Source organism: Erithacus rubecula, assembly GCF_903797595.1.
Source record: "Erithacus rubecula genome assembly, chromosome: 10".
Taxonomy (NCBI): Eukaryota; Metazoa; Chordata; class Aves; order Passeriformes; family Muscicapidae; genus Erithacus; species Erithacus rubecula.
Window position 1 is genome coordinate 9,780,305 of NC_136662.1, and position 24,799 is coordinate 9,805,103.

The window sequence follows — 24,799 nt, forward strand, 5'->3', positions numbered from 1 at the left end:
TAAGATTATGAATATAGTTGAGGTAATAAAACCAAAGCAATCAGTCTATATCTCTGGATTGTAACCATAGGTTAGAAGTGTGTGGTTTTGCTGTATATCACAAGATTTCAGAGGGTGTAGTTTGGAAATGATCACTCATGGAAGACACCAGCTGAGGGCTATACCTTACCTAGGAGCTGCAACAAATACCTCACTCAACCTTTTCCACAGATGTCCTTCCCAAAGATAAAGGTGTGCACAGCCTGCAGCTATCTACAGTGAGCAAACTGAAAGTAAACAAATAGAAATGTGTTCATTTGACAGATTTCTGCTGTAAATGATTTTTCCTTAAACTGTGGAAGGATCAAAGGGAAGCCTTGCAGAACAGCTTCTCCATCATGGAGCTGGGGTGGCAGAGGATTGCAGTGGTGCTGCTGGCCTCTGCTGAGGTGCAATCTCTCCTGCACCTGTCCTGTGAAACAGGAAACTGCTGTAATATTTAATTTTTAATGAGAGACCTAAAGCAGGGACAGAAACCATGGGACTTGTCTGCACAGCAATGGGAATTCTGCAAAAGCTGAGGGGTTGAAGAAAGCTGTGTGGAGGCCACGGCTAATAACCTAAACCATTAGACCATCCTCACAAAATCTGTGTTGCCAAGTCTGTTGCCACTGAAATCTGAAATCAAACATTAGCAGCCAAGAACATCATGCTAATTAATTGTCTCAGGAGGACACAATGTCCAAGATCTAATGAAAGATGGAATCCAGCTCCCATATGTCCCACTTGATAGCCCAAGAAAACATGCACACATTTTTCAAAGAAACGGTGACAAATGTCCAAGTACCTGTCTCTCAGCTGAATAAAACTAATCACCAAGCCCAGGGATAGAAATGGCTGCTCATCAGCACCCAGCCTGAAAAGCCAGCCCAGGATGTGTCACTGATGAACCATTTTCATTCAGAATGTTGAAGGCAGCTTCAGAAGGTGACAGCTGAGCACCAGGGCACCTCTGTTCTGCCCACAGAACAGCATTACTCCTGCCTTGCATGCAGCTACCTTGTCACAGGGCTGGTTTATTTAAAAAAAATAATTAGGAACAAAAAAAGTTAGCATGTCACATTCTTGACAAAATACTGGGGAGAAGTCAGAGGGATCAGTGTAGTCACAGATATGTGCCAGGGCTGCCTCGCAGTGCTATAGGCTTGTCCTTGCTTGAACTTGACATTCCTGTAGATGGGATGTTAGTGCCAGAATGACAGTGGAGCATAGCCCCAGGGAACAGGGAGGGCTGGAGAGCCTCAGCCCTCCGGGAGAGGCAGGGCTGTCTGCTGGGGAAGCAGAGCCCCACTGTGGATGGCAACGTCCTGTCTCTGTGCTCCAAGGCACATGAAGCTGTTCAGCTGGCTTAAAGACATAAAGTTTCTTTAAAATATTAATTTAAATATGCATGAGGACGTCTGTACTGTGTAAATACTGCGTGCTGTACTCACAGCCTGGGAGGTGCAGGAGTCATCTCCATTGCTCAGGATGCTCCTGCTCCCACTCCACTGGTGTGAGCTGTTTCACACCGTGCCCAGGTTTGCTTGGATAGAGCTGAACAATTAGCCCAGGGCAAACAGGGAAGGAACAGGAATACAGCAGGGCTGTTACAGCCTTGCTGTCTGAGCCAGGATTGCCAAGTGACTCCTTATCCCCACAAACATCATTAGTATTTGCTAAGTGGTCAATTCTTAGAAACATAACAAAAGTTTTCACTTTCCTCTTTCACCTTTTACGTATGATGAATGGGAAAGTTCTAACCTAAAAAGAATATCCTGACACCCTGTTTAGTAAAAACAGGCATGAGGAAAGCAGGTACAAATTGCACAGCAAATTTTCACTCTAAATATTGAAGAAAATGTATTTTATTCTGTCTATCCTGAGGAGATTAAAGAGCAAAAAAATAGAAAAAGAAAGGCCAAGGTAAGTCATTGTAGCACACCATCTATTGTGTATTTCCTCAAGGTTGCTCCTGTTGTACAGAATAATGGCATTTCTGAACTTCAATAACTTCCACCACAGAAAGGCACAGCATTTTGACAGAACTCATCAAATCATTTAAAATCATAAGGGCAATTATGCAGACTGTGTGATAAAGTTAGAGACAGGGTATTTTTCTGCAATTGGTCTTCAATTTCGCTCTAGATTTTAGGTGACATAAAGCTCAAAAGGAGATCCTAGTGCTACTCTCCCAGAGATGAGATCAACACTTATGAGTACATGTTTTGATGACACAGCTCAGAAAATTGAAGGGATTATTATTATGGAAGCACCAAGGTGATAAGTACTGTGTTATATATGAATAACTGTCAGTCAGACAAGCCAAGAAAGGTCATAATCCATTATATTAATGTCATAAATGTTATCATAAACTGACATCAGGATGGTAAACTGGGATTATTGCACTTTTTAAAGTGCTGATGTTCTTAAATTACACTGTCCTGGAAAGACATGTTGATATTAATTTTTCTCTCAAAATAAAAGACTAAAGATTTTCAGCAAAACAGAAGTAGTATTTTAAATATTTGTTTGCGGTTTTAAAATTTTTTTAAAAGAAACTGACAATTGTCACCACAGTATCCAAGATACCATGAACAGATGAGAGAGGAGAGACACGATGATTTCTGAATATTTACTGTCCCAATTTGCTTTATTTGAACTGTAACTTTCCCACTCCACTCAAACACCCTCTGGGGCCACTGCAGCTGGGGATAAGAGAAGCAGGGAAGCAGAGGTGGAAATTCCTGGCCCAGCTGCTGACCACCCCAAGTGAGAACTGCACCTTTCTGCGATTCACTCACGAGACATCAATATTTTTCCCAATATCAAATATGAACCGGGGTGGTACCCAGGAATGGAAAAGACATTGGAAGTAATATTTAATGGGTTTTTTTTTGTGTTGGTGAGCATTTTGATGCCCACAGAGAGCAGGCAGCTCAGTGGATGTTACCAGTGCATGGCTCCTCTGAACTCACCTGGGCTCCCAGAGGAGGATCACCTGGGAGTCACACAGATTTCTTCTTGCAGCATCACAGAGTGCTCCATCCATTGCTGACCAGTGATGAGCCAGCAGTAAATGACTGTCACTTATGTCAGTCTGTTCCCACCACAGGCTCCCAAGGGAGAGTAAGGGAGGTGAACTCTGAGCCCATGCAAATCCAAAGCCTGTGTCCACACACACACACACAAACATTGCAAATTCTACATAACTCTGGCATGTGGGGGCATTGGGGGTGAAACAACTATCCAGTTAACACTGGATCACTTGTTTCCAGCTTTGGGGGGAATGGTGTGGTAAACTCCAGAAAATCAAGAGGAATTCAAGGTGAGTTTTCACATCCCACACAGAAGGCAAAAGAGAAAAGCAGGGTAAGTACTTCTGGAAAGTGCCATGCTGTATTTCCTGACCACATCAGATCAGAGCTGTGGGTTTATGTCAGAACTTAGCATTCAACATGTCCAGCAGACTCCTGCTGAAGCATGGCTGTGATGACACTGACGTGGGCAGGAGGCAGCTGCCAGTGAGTCACTGCACCACTCCTGCAGGAGCTGCCTGTCTACAGCGGGCACCCCACTGCACTGCTGAGCGACTGTGCCTTGCAAAAATCACCCCAAAAATCTACTCTAGCTGGCACAAGCTACAGATAAACCATGCTTGTTCCATGCAGGTGAAATGTTCAGGGTGAAACCAATGTGGACTAACTTGAATTGTATGAATAACTGCAAATCATTACTTCAAATGAGAGCATAATGTCTGGAACCACAGGCAGGAAAATACATTTACAGACTATCAAATTATCTTGGGATAATAGTGTAATGCTTTTCACTGCTGTACTTTGTGTTATAGCTGAGCAAAGAATACTACAGCTGGAAAAGGCTCAGAATTTCAAAGAGAAGAGATTTCATAAGTAGAGTGCTTCCACAGAAGAGACTGCATTTTCTGTGATATTTTAGGGGAACATTAAAAACCCCCAGCAAACAAAAAAAAATTATTTTTTTATGACTCAGAACTACACAGAATAACATCTGATGATAAACAAAAGCTTTAGACAATTTGTCTATTTTATAATATAACCTGCAAAGTGCTTCCTTGTTCATGTGAGGTTACTTATCTCTGTGATTGCAACAAAATGCTTTTGATCAAGTGTGTTTTCAGAACAGGCACAACCAAATCAAGTAGCTAAGCTGCTATAGCAGTTTGTATGCATAAATGCTGTTTGAATATAGAATTTTTTGAGCACATTTTTAGAGAAAACAGAGTGCCCTTTGAAATCTTGGAACTAAAGCTATATAAATGCCCTAATGCTGTTTGTGGTGTCTGTAGAAATATATGACACTCAAAGTGCTTTAGGATCTCCAAAGTATATCAAAGAGCATTAACTTCAGCACAGCTGGGAATGTCCCCAGATTCACTTATGAATGCATGTTTCTTACATCCTGTATATTAACTATAGCTACATACAAGGCCACACTGAATATAGCCTTGCTCATTGAGAATAATCCACAGAGTAAGCCTATTAGGTAAGGTTTAGCATCTACATTTTTCTGCTCACATCTGCTTGCCTGACATATATAATCTGCCTGGATGTCACAGTTTACATCCTATTTTCATTGGATGATAATGAAATGTGATCAGTGTCTTCATCTCCTTCTCTGTCTCTCCAAGAAATATTTCTGCTTGTCAGCTCCCCCTTAGCAGGACTCTTTGGTGTGACCCTTTGCCAGGTAAAAAACTAAAGGGTAGTGCATGCAGGGCTCAAAGGCAACTGCACAATTTATCATTGTGCAAAATGCATGCAGAAAGTGCTACTTACAAGACAGTAAGGAAATAGAAATAAGAAGTGATATAGCAATTTTCCAACCTGAATTTTCTGTACTTCCTTTTCTCTCACAAAGTCTGGCATATCACTGTTCTAGCAGCAACAAGTCAGTATTGCTTTCTGAAGACTTATGTTTCTGCTGAAGTCTTACGAAACTGAACTGTAGGCACCTCAGTAATTTTAGAACAGCTTAGTCTGAGAGGTAAATTAAAATTAGGGAAAATTAGACCATTTCTAATGAGATGGTTATTACACTGAATAATGATGATTATTGCTTCTGCTTAATAAAACTGTCAGCCAGTGCAAAATATATATTAAGGGAAATTACATTACATTATATTTCTATCAACTCAGAAATTCGGTGTGTTGCTTTCCCAAAAACCATGGAAATAATGAAATGTTAGACAGGGCTTCCTTTTCCAAATAGGATCAAACATGGAGCTTTCAGAAACAGCCCTTTAAAGCCCTGGTTTAAAGCCCATTAAATCTAATGTTGTGAAGATTTCTGCTGACTTCTGTGCCATGTAGACCAACATTTCACTAAAATGAGCAGTGTCCACCCATTGTCTCTTCTAAATTCTTATACAACACTCATGTGAATGCACACTGAGCTCAATGCTTGCTGGCACACCTGCTTTTCTGTTCTGATTTACCTGGACTAGGAGATGGACTGCATGGGGTGAGACACATTGTTATTCCCAAGGTAAAACAAAGAAAAATATTACCTATTATCTGTCTAAAAATTAAATCCTGCTTGGTGGTGAAGGCACAGACACTAAGAGGTGAGGCACCTCCCCAGAAGCCTGTCCAGAGACATGAAGGACCAGGAAATTCCAGTGCTCAGCAGTTTTTTGTTTAAAAGTAGGCACAACATCAAACCCTGCCTCCAGCAAGAGCTGCTGTCCTGAGGAATGAGAGCTGGGGTGGCTCTCTCCTCTCTACTGGGAGTTTACATGACAGTAAACTGCAAAATGGGCAAAAAGAAGGGAGGTGGGAAGTGAAGAGTGCATTCCTGCTACCACCCCTTCTCTGTGTAGGGCTCAATCTAAAAGGGTGTCTTTTTGTGGAATAATTTTATATAAACTAAGCCACATTTTTCTTACAGAAAGGTTTATTGCAGGTGCAGTAGCAGTAAATTTTACACATTCTGAGAGAGATAAACAGCAAAAACTGCATGACTCAATACAGGCCTCTGCCAACTGAGCCAGTGAGCCAGGGCACAGAGGTGAGTGAGTCTCTGTGGTGCATGCTAAAACCTGGAGAAACAGAGATTTACCATATAGGTTTTTTTTTTTGAGAGCACTATTCTCATACAAAGAGCAATATGTTATCTTAAATGAGGATGATAACGTGATTAAAAAGTCACAGCACATGTGTTTCTCAGGTTTTCATCATGCTTTGAAACATTTGCTAATCAACGAGATTTCACCTTTTATGAAGCCCATTTTGTAGAGTTCCATAAAACAGGTTCAACAGTCACAATTTCATTAGCATTATATTGTTGCCATGGTAATGTGGTACCAATTCAATTGATGAGCTTTTCATCCTGAGCTTATAGAATTGCTCTTCCTGTCAAAAATACATCTATATGGAAACAGCAAACAGACCTTACCACTGGAGTACAAGCAAAAAATATCATATGCTAATTTGGCTAGGAATGTATAATGTTACTGGCAGCAGACCCAGAAATCATCAGAGACAGGGTAGAAGTTACTAAGCATGGCAAAGTCACATTTCAAAATTAGGAAAGTTACATTATTTGATGCAGTATTTGAATGTGTTATTGCAAAAGCACTTGGCTCTACTTTGATCATTCTCTGAAATCCTCTTAGGAGGGCACAGTGCAACTGGGAATATTGGAGGACACAACAGCAGAAATAATAAAATGTGAGCTGCAGGTGTGTTGGTCCTTCTCCCATTCACATGTTGAGCATGTTCTGGGCTAATTGCTGCCAAATGCAACACCTTGTTTCTCGGGTCTATAAAACTGGGATAATGCAGAGAACCTGGTGTATATCAAACAGTGAGTGATGGCTCACTGCTAAACAATGCCATTAACAGCTCTGGGGAAATGCCCTGCACAGATCTACAGTCTGAGAAATGTCACTGCAAGGATCTGGACTCACCCAGGGAAATGCAGAAATGATGACAGACTGAGCAGGTAAAGGTACATATGAAATTATGGAGGGAAGATATTCACACCATTAAAAAATCACGACAGTTCATAGTTTTTGAAAAGTAAATATTGTAGGCTTCAGGAGAAGTATCTGCAGTAATCTGAGCAAGGAATACAATACAAGTAGCAATACAATATAAAGCAACAGTGGGGTGGCTTGTTTAAATATGTTAAAACACTTTCTTGTGTATTTGCACTGTTTTTTATGATTGTTTCCTATTTAGGTAGGAAAAATCTTTTACCATCCTAACACATAATGTTCAGTCTATCATTTCTTAGTTTAATCATGTTGTGTCCTTTGAAGCAGCAAGGGTAAATTGCAGACAGGATAGTATTCAGTATAATCAAAGATGTGTTCCACTTTACATTATAAGTTTTGTGTGATTTACAAAAGCGGTATCTTCTCCAGCTGAGTGAGGGAAGAGGAACCTTAACTTGCAGACAAAACTCAGAGAAGAGGCTTTTCCTCCATTAGGAACTTACTGTTCACACACAAAAGGATACTGTTGTCACCACTAATATCTATTTATTTTTACCATGATGTAGCCACAGGACCCAGCTGAGACCAGGACCTACTTGGCTAAGCACAGCAAAACCTCACAGAGTGCTGCAGTCTCTCCATCAGACAATTGATAAGCCACAAGAGAGGCCAGAGAGACAAGAAAGAGAGTGGGAGAGAGAGCTTAAGTAACTGACTCTAGGTCAGAGAAGAAGTCAGTGGCAGAAGCAGCACAGGTCTCCAGTCCCTGCACCCTCCATTGGGGTGCCTGTCCTGGTGGGGGAAGGATATATTTGGAGATATCCTCCACCAGATTGTGAGGATTCACACTCTAACTCGTACACAGAGCTGTGCTTTACCCCCTAATTTCAATGGCTGCATCTGTGTTGTGAGCAGGGGCAGCCTGAGGCAAAGCTTGAAGCCAGCTGTGAAGCCCACCCCTATTACCTATTAAAACACCTCCAGGCTGCCTCCAGGGCAACCCTGGTAATCCTCCCAGGGACAAAGGCTCTGCAATACCCTGTGTTTCTTTGAGCATGTTCAAGGGCACCAGGGTCAAGGTACCTGCCAGAGAAATATTAATGGGTTTCAACACCACAACTGAAGCAATAAGGGATCAGGCTTTCTTCCTTGGGAGTTGAGACTTCCAAATCCAAGCCTGAACAGATGGAGGGAGGGGGAAAAAGAGGCGATTTTGGTCAGAAGAGCAAGAAACCAGTTTACATCAGAATTTGAAAGCTTTGATCCAGAAGCAATATGATGTTTTAGGTTAGGAAAGCATTGGCTTGGAGTTTTTCTTGCTTTCTCCTCTCTCTGTCTCTCAAAAATTCTTGTAAAGTAAACCCAGTAGACTCTCAGTGAAGAGACATTCATCTTCTGGCTGGTAAATACTTCCTTGTGCTGTGTGGTGCCTGCTGACTTTACTGCTGTTGCAGCCTTTTAAAATTCTTCCAGGAAATCTAATTTGATTTTAACTTCTTATTTTTTTTTTTTATTAAGAATCTGAAAGGAGTTTATAATAATCCCAATTTAACTTTTTAATAAAAACTGCAAATAATAGTCCAGTATATATTTGATCTCATATACATATCTGATAAAAATTCTGATCTGCACTAAAATTTGTTAGCTGGGAGTCTGTTGCCATCATATTAATGAATATAAAAGCTGGCAGCTTCAAAATGGCAATATTGCAGTAAGCCTACTTTTTTTATATAATGGTTTTGTGTTGTGCATTCAGTATTGATGAAGATTAAGATTTAGCATGCAGTAGTAATATCCATTATGATGGGATTGTCCACAGTGAATTGAGTAGGACATTTGCTTAATTAAAAGTATTTATCTTAGATGATTTAAGACGTATGTCCTACTACTGGACTGATGATATAAATTAGTTTCTTATAATCAGTTCACCACTGATGACTCCTTATACTAAATAGAAGAAGAAGAAGGTAAGAGAAGAGTCAAAGGAAAATAATAGATACCACTGCCTGAGAATTTAAAATAACTTTAGAAATAATGATTAATTAACACTATGCTATGAGCAGGAAATATACATAATCACACCCCTAAAGCAGAGACCTAATAGAGGCCTAAGAGGCCACACTCTGAGCAGGAAGTTTGGAGATGGAAACATGAACACACACCCAGATTGCCACTCCTGCCACCCGTGCGAGTGCCTGAGCTGGAGTTGGGAGGGCAGAGCTTGGCATGGAGGTGGCACAAGCCCCGGGGTGCAGCCCTGTGACACGGGCTGGGTGCCCTGCAGGGTGAGCCCTGGCTCTGGGAGCTGAGCTGCTGGGCTGGCAAAGGGGCAGGATGGAGCCAGACCACCAGGCAGGGCAGGGGATCTGCTCCTCAGGGTGGCTGTAAGTGTGTTTGTAAAGACAACCCGGGGGTTTTAATCCCTTATGCAAATACACTTTTAAGGGTGAACCCCAATGGGTGGAATGTTTCAATCTTTCTCAATTTTACAGCCCTACAGCCTAAGTTTCCTGGACTAGTCCACCTTCCTTCTTTCCTTCCTTCACCAAATGGCTCATGGAAAGCTGTTGATCCTCAGTCTATGGAGACAATCTAACATCAGCAACTTTCTGGGGGTGCTGCTACAAGGTAGGGCCACATCTTACTCCCTTGAACCACCCCATCAGCTCAGGTGCTGCTGACATGAAAAGCCTGTGACTCCACTGCATAGACTTGTCTGCTTCCTGGAAACACTGCAAAGCTGCCCCTGAGACAACTGGGTCTTCCTTCAGTCAGACACACAAATCACTCACTAAAAAGTTTTGGCTGAGGTTGTTGGACAAAATCTTCATAGAGCCAAGAGGAAAGGCAAGAAATATTTATCTTCTTCATGCCACAAGTTGTTTTGTCATTATTTCTTCTTTTCTCATTTTTACACTCCAGGCATTTTTTCTTCCTACATAAGCTAATAGGAAGAAATGCTGTGGCTTACTCCAGTCACTTAATTTAAGTAATTTGTTTTAATTCTAAATATGAGCATTCACATAGCAAGTGACATTTGTTGATTCATGTTACACTTCTGAAACACTAGAAAAAAAAATCTGATCTATTCTCTGCTAATGCCTAGATGACATTTTAGGAACAGGAACCACCCTGGGAAGGGCATGTGCAGGATGGGACCTGTCAGTGGAGTGCATGGCCGTGAATCTGGTTTTGATCTGTCCCTGTGATTTTCCAGGTGAGCCTCGGACTCTGCCTGCAGTCTGTGCTCCCAGATGACAGCCCACGGTGGCAGATGGAGGGACACTGCTCCCAGAGCTGCCACACGCCATGGGACCCTGGCTGCTGACCCTGACCCAGCTGACTGCTGCTGGAGATGTGCTGGGGCTGGTTGGCCCTGCTGGCTGCTGCCTGCCTGCCTCATTGTTCTGAGTGATGCCCCAGCCTGCTCCTGCCCTGTTGTGCTGGTGCCTCGGGGCTGTATTGAGTTTTCAATTATCACAAAACACAGTGCAGATGCAATGCAAAACAGCCAGCGAGGCTGAGCACGCTGAACTCAGGAGAAACACAGTTAAATAAAAGTACTGCTATAATACCAGGAGGCTGATTGGAACCACAAGATCCCAGTGCCATATCCTGTGGCTTTTATGCTGGTAGATGTAGATTTCAGCCATTAGAGTCTAGCTATCCAACAGATAACAACAAGGGGAAATGGATCTGGCTATCTTCACTTGTAACTGATGCACATTTGCCAATAAATGCAGAGCCTGGTAAACGGCAGAAGAAAGAAAACATTTGAGATACCTACAAATATATTATGGGGTAGCATCTAACTGGTGTGCAACTTAAACTCCCTGAACACAAAATATATTTAAAGTGGTGCATCAAGAGAGCTCAAGAGAACCAGTGTGTGGTTTCTTGTCAACTCCAAATTCAGGCAAGAAAATAAACAGCAAGTGTAGGTCTCAACTTCTTTATTTCTATATGCAGTGACAAGCTCCTAGATAATGATAATGATATTGTGATATCTATGTGGGGTAAAAGACTATGTGACAAAAAAGGAAGAGAAAAGCAATAAATACAATAATGTCAATTTTTTCTGTTATTAACTTCTAGAAAAGCTCAACAGCTGGAATTTTAAAATGTTTTATGTAGACAAATGTAAAGAGAACAACACATTAAGTGTGTTTTTACCAAAGGAAAATGAAATAAGCATACAGAGAAAATTATTATGTTTAGTACTCTCAGGGCAAATTCTAGTTTAGGACTGTGAAATAATTTGAAAATATTAATGATTTAGCCTCACAGCTAGCTTTCAGGTAGATAATAATCATAATTATTACTAGAAATAAATAGTGTTATTATCATTCTTGCTTAGAAGAATGGAATATTGATGCATAGAGAATTCTGTATTTGTCCAAAGTCTGTGTTTTACTGCTGTAACCATCCTTCTCAAGAACTATTATATATTAGGATTATCTTTTCCCAAATACTCCTTGATATACTCTTCAGTTCATCAGTTCTAAAAACCAACCAGCCAAGCTTCCTTGTGAGACAGTGCCAGTGAACATCTCCATTTGCATGTGAATTCTCAAGCAGCACCAGTCTTGTCTAAAAAAAAAAAAAAAGACGAAGCAGAAGAAGAGAAATGGAATCATGAAAATCAGTACAAAATCTGTCAGGGCCCCATCTGCAACTGGGTATCAGAGCATCACTAAGAAACTCTGAGGAACAAAGTTCATTCCAAGTCTAACACATAGTGCATTTTGGTCGATGAAATTAATTCAAGCAGGGAGAAATGAGAGTGCATACCACGAAAAACTCTGTTCCTCCACTGAGACTGAAGAAAAGAAGCACCACTGCATGTGGTCTTGGTTTTGGTGCACAAAGCCATGCTTAAACACTAAAATAATCACTGTGCTCATGTCTCATTTGATAGCCAGCTGCTCCTCTGAGGAATGCCAGGGAATGAGGGACCTCTGGTCCTGACAGGATAAAGATTTAGATTACCTGTGATTGTTGCAAAAAGCAAGATTTACAGCCAGCTACCTGAAGTAGTATGGAAATAAAATTATAGTCTCTACCCAGGCCTTGAAAATCCCTCTACAAACATGTTTATTTCCTTCTGAATGGGAATATATAAAGGCTGGAGATACTTATTTGTAGGCTATTTTTATATCTCCTCTTCAGGGTCTGAATCTTGCATATTAATGAACTACAGGAAAGAGAAAAACCAAACATTAACACCATTCTGATGCAGCATACTATTTTTCTTTCCCCTATTTTAACTGTTAGAGTATGCAAATGTTCAGTTAACTGGTCCTCATGTTTTCTCTTTATTGAATTGCTTTCACTATGGCAAATAAATATTCATAAAGAAATGTGGACAATAAATCATTTCAAATAGTTCAAAGCCATTTTCTTTCTAGACTGCATATATTTTCAGCTGTAACTTGCCTTTAATATTTCATTCAAAAGACAGACTTGTAGAAGGACAATAGAGATAATGTGTCAAGTAGTAATTAAAACAGGGAGTAATGATTAAAACCATTTTGATCTACATTGTGCTCTGCCAGATTCATAATCTCCTGTGTTTGTTAGGATGACTTTCTACTTGCTTTATACAGGAACTCAAAATATACTTCTGTTTGAAGACACTGCAGAAAACAAAACATTTAATCCCTAAGCTTTGGGGGTCCAGAGCCCTTCCCAGCCCTGCAGTTTAGGAATATCTCTTGTACCATCCTAGCAAGATAAACTCAATCAGAAATCCTGCTAATATTGTGACTTCTCTGGGAAGCAGATCCAGATGCAGAGCAGAGGACAAGGAAAGGCCATCCCAGTGTGTACAGGTAAAACTAACCTGTCTCATCATTTAGATTAATGCTAAGAGCTTCAAAAGAAACAAAATTTAGAGGTCTGGTTAACTTACACATTTAGGGATCTTGGTTCAAATCCAAGTAATAATTATGTTCCTTGTTCATTGTATGTTTTGGCTGTTAATACACATATTTGGCCCAAACTCATTATCTTTCCTGATATGTTGCTGACTTTAGGCCCTGATTCAACAGAGCACTTACATACAGACTTAAATAAATTGATTTAGGAAAGCATTCTTCTTTGTGTTTGATCTTGGGCAGACATTCAACTTTCAAATCAATGGGACTTATAAACAGTCCTGACCTTTGGGTCTAAATATTTGCCAAATCAGTTCACTGATAGAAATATATTGGAAAAGATACACGCCTAATCAGAATTTCAGTCTCTACTTTCATGGGTAAATACCCATCAATAACACATTATTCTGCTCAAGAAATCAATTTTATAGAATTTATCAGAAAACTTTAAGTTACATTTTCTGTTTATGGCAAAAGTACTAGATGAACAGTAGTTCTTTGATAGTGTGGCTGTAATACTCTTCAAATAGATAAATAAAAGACAGAAGTGCTGCCACAACAGGCCATTCATAATTATTTACCAATACTTTCTCAATTTGCCCAGCCTGTGGCAATCCTTTGGAGAGCAGAAAGATGGAAGGTGAGGCAGAGAGGTTCTGATATCCCACAGACTTGAAGACAATTGCATATGAAATATCATGGGAAACTCCTCCCTAAACCCAGTATTTATAACACATTGAATTTTGAGTGATCACATATTTTTATTACACAATGAGGGCAGCCAGGGTAAAATACTGGATGTTTCTGGTAGCACTATGTAGAGTTTATACAAGGCTCCTATAGTCAAATCTACAAGATGAAAAGAAGTAGCTGGTAAAATAATTGATGCAATGATTCTATGACATAAAATAATCTTGCTGTTCTTAAAAAAATATTTCACACTTTAGCTTTATTTATTATGTTTTTAAGAAGGCAAACAGAGGCTCTCAAGCATTGTTTATTGAGAGGAAACACAGAGATGAAATGGGCAGTAGATCACAACAGCTCCTATCATATGTAATTTGAAGAGCAATGAGTATGAAGATCACAAGAAGATGCAGGAAGAATCAAGGGGTGCTACATCTCTGTACAACCATAGAGCAACACTGTGATCCACATTATCCCACTGGGTCCTGTGAGTTTGGGAATAATGCACAAAAAGCAGCTGTTCACCTGGCTCACACAATCCCATGGATCTATCATCCACCTGCACTCATCTGGAGGTGGTGAGCTGCTGTATTGTACACTCACTGCATGCAGGCTCTGCAGCAAGGCCCCTTCCAGCAAGGGGAAAGCACAAGGGTCTTATCCTCTGTGACTCTCATGTAACCACAAAAAGAAAAAAAAGAAAGCTCAATCTTCCTTTTCCATCTACTGTGCCCCAGGGGAGGAGGAGATTATAACAAATACAAAACAGTCTCTGCCTCTGATAGGCATTTCCATATTTAGTCATGAATTGGAGCTAAATTTGCTAATTTAAGTCACCTGCTCTCAATGATATCAATTAGTGTATAGCAGACAAAGCTTATCAAGCTCAAGGTGAGCAGGAGCAGGTCCTTGGTGGATGAAAGGCTTTTTCCAGTGTGAGGAGAGGATCTCTTTGATCAGTTCTGTAGTTTCTCCAGAAATCTTACTACTTTAGTGAACTTCATTCTCGAGGTATGTTTTGCAACTGATTTAAAGAGCTTGGGATTTCACATTTTTTCCTGATATCTTTGCTTACAGTATAGTTCTGACTTTTCTACACTGCATATAATATACAGGTCATAGAAAAAAAAAGTTCCCCACTCACTTCACTAGTATTTACACTATATATTTTATATTGTATTTATATTATATCTTTGGAGGAACTAGAAGAAGTCACCAGCTCTATTATCAAACATTATCCTTTTAGGCCTATTCCTGTTGTCAAGCTAATAATGACTATGATTTGTATCTGAAAGTCACTTTGAATCTGCCTTTTGACTTTGTCTGTTTTTGCCTACTAATACTGGGCCAGGTTCTGAAATATAATTGATTTGCTGGGATTTTCAGAGACAGACAGTCTTCTGAACTACTGTATGCTTAACCTCACATCCCAAGCAACTTAGCTTTTGTCATTATCTTTTTCATTCAAGAAAAGACTAGTTTACTCTTTTTCAAATGTGTAATAAGAAACATGTCAAGGCATGCTAATCATAAGGAAGAAATTCCTACAGATGCTGAATTTGCTGTGCTTTTAGCAGCAGTTTAGCTTGTGTTACTGTAGATCCCTATGGAGGGAAAGAAGTTCATGGCAGGTTACACTGCAGGAACTTCAGGCCCTGATGAAGCTTTCAAGCTCATGGGAGATGAAATACAGCACAGATTAACTTTATAGGGAAGAAATACTTTTTAATGCTCACCCACAGAAGTGGGGAAAGGAAGAATGTTCCCCACTGCAAGCATATTTCTTTTTTTCCATGTCTACCTGGAAATTGCGAAACCACCTGAAATAAGTGGGATGCAAAGAACCCCTTCATATCTTGTATCATATTAAATAATTTCATCATGTTCAAAGCATCTTTATCAGAAGGATGCTTTGTTATGAGTTTTGGTTTTTTCTTCTTTCTTTCTTTATATATATATATATATATATATATATATATATATTTAATTTTCCAGCCGTCTGGCCTTTCTCCAAGCAAGAGAATAATTCTAACTTATAGCAGATGTAGTCCATTCCTTAAGACTCAGGATCAATCAGACAGAAGGTGATTGTTCTTCTTAACATCCTAAGATTTACTTTGGCTTAAAAGTCAGCTTTGTATCCTGCCGATACTTAGTTATTTACTAAAATAAATACTACAAAAAGCAGCCATACTCTGCTTGAAAATTAGCAAAAACTAGATTGAATTTCTACTCAAAGATAAACAGTTCATCACAGAGGAATAAGAAAACAAAAGGCTCCTGATGCTATGACAGAGTTAAAAGCAGAAATTCCACATGAACCATGGGCAAATGAGCAAAGACAATGAAGAACAGCTGGTAGAATGGAGAGAAGGGGAGGGGATTAAAAAAAAACAGGGGAAATGTATATTAAAGGCAAAAGCTTAAAGAAGCACATGCAGCCCCAGGGGTATCCTTGGGACACTTCAAAAAAGTGATAAATAAAAAACCCCTGAACTCTACTGTGATGTGTATACTGATAATAGAAGTGGTATCTCTATTGGAGAGACTTCAGATGCTCATTTACTCAAGTAGGAATTGGAGGTCTCTTCCAACCTTGTGATTCTGTATGAATTGAGGTGTTATGTACTAAAGCTTGGCCCAAACAGACTCATCTTTTGAGCACTTTCCTTTACTCCTTGTATTTGATACAAGCTTAGTTGGCAGCCTCTAGGCTGCTGTGGTGTAGTAAAACAGCTCTAACACAGCTGAGGATCTGGACCCAGATGAAGTTCCCTTAAAATGGGACATGAAAGGTCTGGTTTATCTTTTAAGTTGGCAATAGTTAATTGAGAAAGACTTAAATCAATACTTTGTGATTTAAACCTGATGCAACCAAGTAGCCTGTCTGTGAGAAACTTTCTACATGGGTTTGCAATCTCCCTAGGACTCAATGGTATTTGGATGAATAATATTTCTAGCAGGCTAATTTTCTTGCTAATTATCATCAAACACCTTGACAGACATTCTGCTGTAGAAGATACGCTTTGAAAAAAACTAAAGTGCCTTCAATCATGGGCAAAAGAAAATTACAAATTCATATATAAAGTGATACAAAGATATTTAAATCTTAAACTAGTGTTTCATTACAGTATCTTGGTGCTAAGATACAACATCTTATAGTTCACAGATAAAACACCCCCCATAATTGATTTTGAAATCAAAAGTCACAATCCATGGATAAGAGTCCTAAATTTCATATTAAAAAATAAATTAGGTTGTAGCAATTCTAAATGGCAAACTGTGTTCTCCTCCAACCAAACGTGTTCTGACCAAAGGGATTCTATGCATTTTCGGTTTTGTTGAGTTGAACTTTACTTCCACTTTGAAAGGAAAAATAAACCCTACAATACAGCTTACCAAAATTCACAGATCCATAAAGAGCTTTTGGCACATAAGTCCCAAATGTATTCTTCCTATTCCAAAACACTTTGAGGTTACACTTAGTCATAAACGTTTCTTCATTTCACTCTGTGCAAGTACTATGAGATGGAGGAACTGACTTAAAAGGGGAAAAATTCTTACTGGAAGAAACAAAAGCAGGTATGTCTCTGCCATAGTCTGCATCCTTCCAAACCCACCCTGCTGATGCCAAGGCTGGTCCCTCACCAGATCTCAGCTACATCTGCAGTCAGTAGCACATGCTGGGTGTCACTTTACCCAAACAGTGCAAAGTCAGGTCCAAGGAAGTTTATGCTGCCATGGCTTTGCTGGGAGCAGGGGAAGCCCATCTTTCAATGGCTGGGACATACTTGCAAAGCACATAACCCAACAGAGCAGGCAGTTTGAGGGTGTGAGGGGAGAGTAACAAACACCAAACAGATGGGCCAGGCTGTTACAACAGGCTTCAACTGCAGCTCTGGCTCTGTCTGTGGGAACTCCTCTGTCAGCCTGTATTGACTTTGGTGTTTACAGTACCTTTGCTTGTGGGATTATCATTAATTTCTACTGTGATTGAGAAAAAAAGATTAAAAAAATAAAAAGGTCTTTTGAATTCTATGATATTCTTCTCCTTTCAGGCTTATAACAAATATCCAGTGACAGTGATACAGTTTCTCTCTGCAATAAGTGTGAAATTACAAGTATGCATATGTATATGATCTCATTGTCAGTATTTGACAAGCTTAAAAAAAATGTTTTGGCTATAGAAGCCACTGATGTAGGTGTTATCAGACATATGGGAGGGGTCTTTAGAATTTTTGGAATGCCTCAAGCAGGAATTTGCTGTGTGGGTAAAAGGACTGTATCTGTGGCCCAGCAAGGTGGAGATCACACTTTCCTAGCTGGCTGTTGTGGCAGTAGTCCACCTAAACATTCTGCAGGAAGGTGGAATGCAGCATAGCCAAAAGTTGCCATAGCAATACATTATTGTGCAGTTGAGTAAAATCTTAAATATGTACATACTGCAATTGAAGTGAAAACTGGTTTGAATTTTTGGGAAGGAGTTCATAATATTAAAAAAATACAAATGAAAACCCAACAAAACTAATAAACTGAAAGAGGGGAAAAAGGCAAAAGAACATGAAAGGAAAAAAACCCCCCCTTTATTCGTGTAAGATGTGGGCAGTTCCACAGCACCATGATTTATTTTTTCTCTTGTTAAAAGCTAAATTTTGTGTGAGGTAAATGACACCCAGCATGATGCAGTAATTTTTTTTTTTTTTTTTCGGATGTAATTTTCAGTTTCTGTGAAAATTCTTGTTTTGCAGCATAAGACACATGCAATACACAGTAAAGAAACACAAACACAAATTTAGGCACAAGATTAGACAATTTAATCTTGTTTTCTTCTTGGGGGAAGACTTTCAAAAATCATGATATGTGTTCTATAGCAGTAGTAATTTTCGTTGGAAATAAGATGCATTGTTGATAATGTTAGTTATAAAGGGTTAATCTCCAAAAGGAATCTGGTTTAGCTCAGATTTTTTTTTAATGAAATTGATTCTGCTTGATTTGATGTAGTGATCTAATATGACCTTGATTAAATTAGAGAGAAAATGATGATGCAGACTGTTTGTCCTATTGACAATTGCTACCTTAGGCTAGGATGGCAGTGAATTAACGTCTTGCCCACATTTCGCAGGGACCTTGGCTAGGAATTAATTTTTTTCTTTTTACTTTGACCTTGCTAAGAAGGCAATAACTGTTATTGATGGTAAAGGTAGCCCATTTCACTGGTCAGGAATAGCTTCAGGAGCTCACTCCAAACAGCCCAAGACAGATGACTGGCTTGCCATCTTGCCATCAGCCTAGTAGTTCAGCAAGGGCATAGGGAGGTACCAGAAGCAATTTATATTGTTTGAGCATCAGTTCTTTACTCAACAGCTGAGATTGTGGATAGTCTTTGCACATCATCTCACACCAGCAGCTGGGGTGTACAGCTCCATCTGAGATTATAAGTGGAAATCTGCTTTCTTCAATGCAGTGTAAAGGTCCTGGGTAAAAGTCATTTATATAGCAAGGTAGGGAAGAGATTTCTTGAACTGTCCCATGTAAAACCTGGTTAAGTGTTCGTTTCTTTTGCCCTATTTGATGGAAGATAGAGGAAAATATTTGCTGGTTAGTGCTTTGGGGGTTTCTATTTAAATTTTATCCCAAGTACTATGTTACTTTACAGCAAATTTTTATTAAATGTAAAGCAATATAGAACTTTTTTCTTCACCAATATTTTGTTTCTTGGCTTAAACAAAACATTCACATCAATTACCTGTGTCTGTTAGTGTTGATCCCAGCAGTTGTGATGGAGTCTTCCCTAGCTTCTCCCCCATTCTTGACTTACTTTTGTACCATTTCTTTGTGTTTAGGTGGAGCTCGAGTGACTCTAGTCATACATACCTTTTTTTCTGATTGTTGTCAAAACTATCAGTTACTGTGTTTCTCTTAGAAAAACACAGCTTCTTTGTTCCTTTTTGAAGTAGTAAATTTAGAATGATATAAACACAGTTTGTTTCAAGGATGTTACCCTGGTGGCAGTTTTTCTTTAAAAAATAGTAATTTAAAAAAGGGAATAGCAGCCATTTTGTTTGTCAAATGTTTGTTTTATGAGGCATTTGGAAAGCTATCAAAGTTGAAATGAATTATGTTGCAGCTATAGAGACCAATAGTTAAAAACTAGTAGTATTTTGTAAATAATTCAAGAGGCTGGCTTGTACCACATTAGTATCTCTGAAAAGCAACAAAGCTGCATAATCCCTTAAAATAAATAAATCTGCTGATGCTGGGGTGAATTCCTGTCAATAATTCAGTGAATATGTTGGTGGTGTCTGTCTATTTTGGAGGCTGATCTTCCTCTGGTCTCATTGCATGTTCCCCTTTGGAACTGCAAGCACAGAAGCAGTTAATTTTGCATGGTTATAAGCTGAGCAGTAACTCACCATCTCTCACATTTGTCTGAATGAAGAAATACTTGCTGCTGACAGAAGTTAGGTATGCAGTAAACCCATTCTATAGTAGCTTGGCAGTCTGACTTCTTGGAGACTTGGGTGCCTTCTGTGTTCAGGGGAGGGAGGACTGAAAGGTCAGTTAGCACTGCACCCAGCCAGCTGACTCTACAGGACTCTTGTGTGAGCCTTGTATCATTTTTCCCACTCCACTACTGCACAAGGAAAGGGCTCCAAACCATGTTTCACTCAAAGGGCAGACCTCACCCTTGTCAGAAACTTGGCGCCACAGAGAACGTAGAAGATGCAAATAATACCCTGTACTCAGAGGCAACTAAGGGTTTTCAAAATTTCAAATATTATAATTTTTTTTCCCCACAAATGGTAATTTTATCCCACGTAACTGAGTGGCTGCTCAGAATCTCTAAAATTAAGTCCAACATACTCTTCCTATAAAGTGCTTACAGCTTTCTCTCCCTCGTGCTTAGTGGTCCAAAATCACATTTTAGTCTTAGCTCTGTAACTGCTTGTTTCCAATCATGCTAAATGGATACACTTTTTGCTCATAAACATTGGTTTCTTGACTATTCACTTAGCTAAGGTCCAGTAATAGGAGAATCACATTAAGACCCTGAAAATAAATTGGGGCACATACAGAGAGAAGATTCTCAGAACAGAAAATCAAATCCAGCACATTAATTTAACAGTTCTCAGGCTTAGTAAAAAAATGCAGAATTTGTCTACAAATGTCATCACTGGAGACTGGAGGGGGGGAAAATAGCCAGATTTTTCCATACCCTAAAATATCCTAATGAAACATTTGGTGGAATTTAAATAGGAAAAAATATGTCATGCCAGGAACAAGTTTTACTCTTCAGCATTTCTTTGAATTGCCATGATAGTGATTATCATAAGATGTTTGTGGTGTGAAAATATGTGGGTTCGTTTTTCTTAATTTTTTTCCCCCAAGATGATCATGTTGAAACTTGTGGTCCTTGCTACATCTTAAAAATTATTAAGCACTTTAGGAGATAAGCTTTTGTTTACACTGATACAGATGGCTGGAATAGATTAGTGGACTCACTAAAGAACAGCTCATTTGTAGTTTTAAATGCATTTAGGCCCACATGGTGGCCATTTTGTTACTTATTCATCTATTTGTGCTTTACAGTTCCATGCCCAAAGGCTATATCTGACTGATGGTCAGAGCTTCCTCCTAACAGAATTTATAATTTTTATCTCACATCTAAAGTGCATTGGTACTCCTGCACTGTGTTATGCTCTGGGTGATCCTGTGTAACTGTCCTCTCTGGAGAGTACTGAGGAGTAAATCCAGTTGCAAACAAGCAGATAAGAAAGGCAGTGCACATCTTCATTACTGTGAATGTTTTAAGTTGAGCATTCTCCCTAAACTGGTGAAGAAAGGCACAAGGTTGTAATTACACACTGCAACAGGAGTGCTGCTGTTTGGGAGAGGTAGTCAGAGCAAGCTTCCCTAAATGAAGTCTTGAATTCAAGTCCTCCTGTACTGGATTAGGATGGGGGAGGACAAACAATGACGCAGTTACTCTGTGGCTCCTCACTTGTGCACCTTTCAGAAACATTCATGCTTCATCCTTTTCATGTCTATACCCTTGCTTCCCCCTTGACACTGAAGATGTGCAACACAAATTTACTCATGGTGATGAACCTGGCACTGGAACCAGCAACACTGCTTTCAGCTTTAACAGTGACTTACCTTGTCCTGTAAAACTAACAACCATTGCTACTATGAAACTAGCATAAAGGAAAAAATCAAAATAAATCTGAGAAGCTGTTGTGAGCCTTCAGAAGCAGCTTGCATTCTTCATGGCATTTTCTTGCTAATCCCATTTCTCTTGGATTCTGTGCATACTGGATATATCACGTTTACTTTGAATTTGGTTGAGCCAAACTAAGAGGGCAGAAGCAGCAAATAATTGAAATACAAATCTTTGGTCTTTCTTTAGCAGTAAGAAGGTAAATGAGCAACTTGGTTTTACTTCAGGCTTTCCCAAATCCCATGAATTTGATAGTGAACTTGCTGAAGTGTAATGAGCAATCTGGATAGTTATATCAGGTATCAGATGTTGGGAGATGTTAGCTGTGAGACTGTAACCATCACTCTTCATCATATGCAATGAGTGAGGAACCTGATCCTGGAATAAAAATAGCATGGGATTAAAGAATGCCCACTGAGTTCAAGGTACAACTACACAGCAAATTAAAGTCTGGAATGCCTGCCTCTCTAGTACTTGAACTGACGTGAATAAGGGGCAGTTTTGATGAAAAAGTGGGGAGCTGCTTGTACCACATATCAGTACATGGAGACCTCTAGGCTCTCTAATACATCACTGACAGAATTTGAATGCTGAACTTTCAGAGTTTACAGTTTACCCTTTAAACTTGGAGATTAACTGCTGCAATGGCTGGAGGAGGCATCCTTTGTTTTAGATTGCAGATTGTGTTCCTGGAACTGTTTGAAATTGAAGGACATGGCTTTTCTCACCGTCTGCTGCTCTGCCCTCCTTTGCCCTCCCAATGAGGGAACTATTCCCAGCACAAGGCTGTAGCTGATCTGGTAGCATTGAGTGCCTGGAGCTTTTCTGAGAAAGTTCACATGCAATTATTTCTTTGGCATGTGAGCAAACTTTACCTGAAGAGCACCAGGAACAAAAGGTTAATGGCAATTTTTCAAAAGCTTATAACTCAACCAAGCCTCAATAGCATTTCATGTCAGAAGTGAAAGTTAAGTCTTTAGTATCCCTGCTCCATTTCTGCTGCTTTAAAAATCCTGCTGGCAGGAGAAAGTTAAAATCAGAGGGTTAGCGCTTAATGTAAAAAGCCAAAACTATATCTAGGCTGTGTAACACCTCTTACTAAAATTTCTTACAACTTCTACTTTAGGAAAGATTAAATACTTGTATTCTGATGCATGTTTCACATCTCTTTTTGTCCATTTCTTCCCTGAAAGTTCAGCTGCAAATATGCTCAGTGTTGATAAAAGTACTATTTGCCACAGTTGAGAATCTGGGGTTCAGATGGGTGATCCATGGAAGGCCAGCTCTCCCAAATTCCTGGGGAAAGCTGGCAAACAGCAACAGGCTGATGTAGAGTGGCTTTAAAGACAGTAAATTGATTCTCAGCAGAAACATGGGAACAGAATTAAAAGGAGCTGTGAACTAAAGCAGAGTATTAGATTAGGTCTCAGAATCCCTTTCTCTGACCTGTGTGTATTGACAGAGTAAGTTTTGCTCCATTCGCAGGAAAAAATTCTACTTCCATGAAAACCTAAATGGTGACACTTTTTATTGGTTTCACTGGTCAAAGATCCTGCAGGTGTCACGTTCATTTGAGTTGGTGGATTACATGAGGGTAACCAAGAATTTACAGCTTGCAGAACAAGCCAGAAGATGTGTATAATGGAGAGTTCAGTGCCTGCTTATAGTCACTTTTATGTAAATGCACATTTAGAAAAATGGAGGCAAACTCTAAGTGGTTGGTCACAAAGCAGTTTATTATTTTATGTACATGGAAATATTCCTTGTGAAAATGACTTGCACCTAACGTACTTGCATAGGCAATCTCATGCTGTAGGTCAGGAGCAAAGACAACTAGAAAACTCCCCAGCTAGCATCAGACCACTGAGCTGCTCAGCAATCTCAGTATTAGTGAAATGAACCAAAGACTCTTGGATTTGTTAGAGATAACTGCTAGCAGTGAAGGAGATCCTGATTCTGATTTTCGTGCCAACACTTCTGCTGCTTTACATGGGTGATTGTAATCAGCAAGAATTGTTATGCAATAGTGCTGAAGCATAGACTTGAGAAAATATAGCTCTCACTTGAGACACAAAAGATCACAACCTTATTACTTCATATCTTACGAGGGGAAAAAAAAAACCCAACCCTCCCCTGAGCATCTCTATAGTGCTCATTTACAGAGATGGAAAGAAATAAAATAATTACAAGGTAAAGAAAAATTTCCATCCTGTTCTGTGAGAGGCATTATCTCTGGAGACATGAAAGGAAAAGGCAAACTAATTCTCTACTGCACCCAAAGGGTCGCTGGTGTCCAGAAGCTTTGTTTCCCAGGCTTTTTGTAAAGTCAATAGGAGTGGGAAACTCTTTTAATTTTTTTTTTTTTTTAAATACTGTACTAAAGAGGGGAGAATAAAAGCTAACTGGGTAAAACGAGTGCTGTAAAGAGAACGAAAAGCAAATCTGGGGTATGTTTTAAGAAGGGGAAGAAGAACCCAAAAAGTTGCCTGGCGTGACAAAAAAAAAGAAAAAAAAAAAAGATTAGTTTTAAATTCCTCTATCCTTGGGAAATCATAGAACTTTGAGGAATCATAGATGTGGCTAACTGAAAGTGCACTGCAGAAACAGATGTTACAGTTTTTGGTTGGCTAGTTGGTTTGCTTGTTTCTTTTGGTTGTTATTGTTGCTTCCCGGAATGGAGAACACTTGGTTTCTTTGTAGCCTGTTGCAGCGCAATGTTTGTTTCCGCGGTACCGTAAATACTGTGTATCCAGCGCTGAACAGTAGCGGATTTGGAGGCGGTGACCCGGCGCTCCGCACCTCTCCGCCTGCGGGGCGGGCAGGCTGGCTGTCCCTGCGGGGACAGGGGCAAGGTTCAGGGCGGCACTGCCGGGAGAGGTGCAGCCCCGGGAGAGGTGCAGCCCCGGGAGAGGTGCAGCCCCGGGAGAGGTGCAGCCCCGGGAGAGGTGCAGCCCGGGGGAGGTGCAGCCCCGGGGAGGTGCAGCCCCGGGAGAGGTGCAGCCCCGGGAGAGGTGCAGCCCC

General features: G+C 39.9%; 1 long non-coding RNA gene across 1 annotated transcript in view; it reads left to right on the forward strand.

The window, feature by feature from the left end:
- LOC306805987 overlaps positions 1–12,392 on the forward strand; it is a 49,724-nt gene extending 37,332 nt beyond the window's left edge. The window contains exons 6-7 of the long non-coding RNA XR_013775353.1: positions 9,490–9,625; positions 10,215–12,392. This is a non-coding gene — a long non-coding RNA (uncharacterized lncRNA). The remainder of the gene's footprint in view (positions 1–9,489; positions 9,626–10,214) is intronic.
- The last annotated feature ends 12,407 nt before the right edge of the window (positions 12,393–24,799 follow it).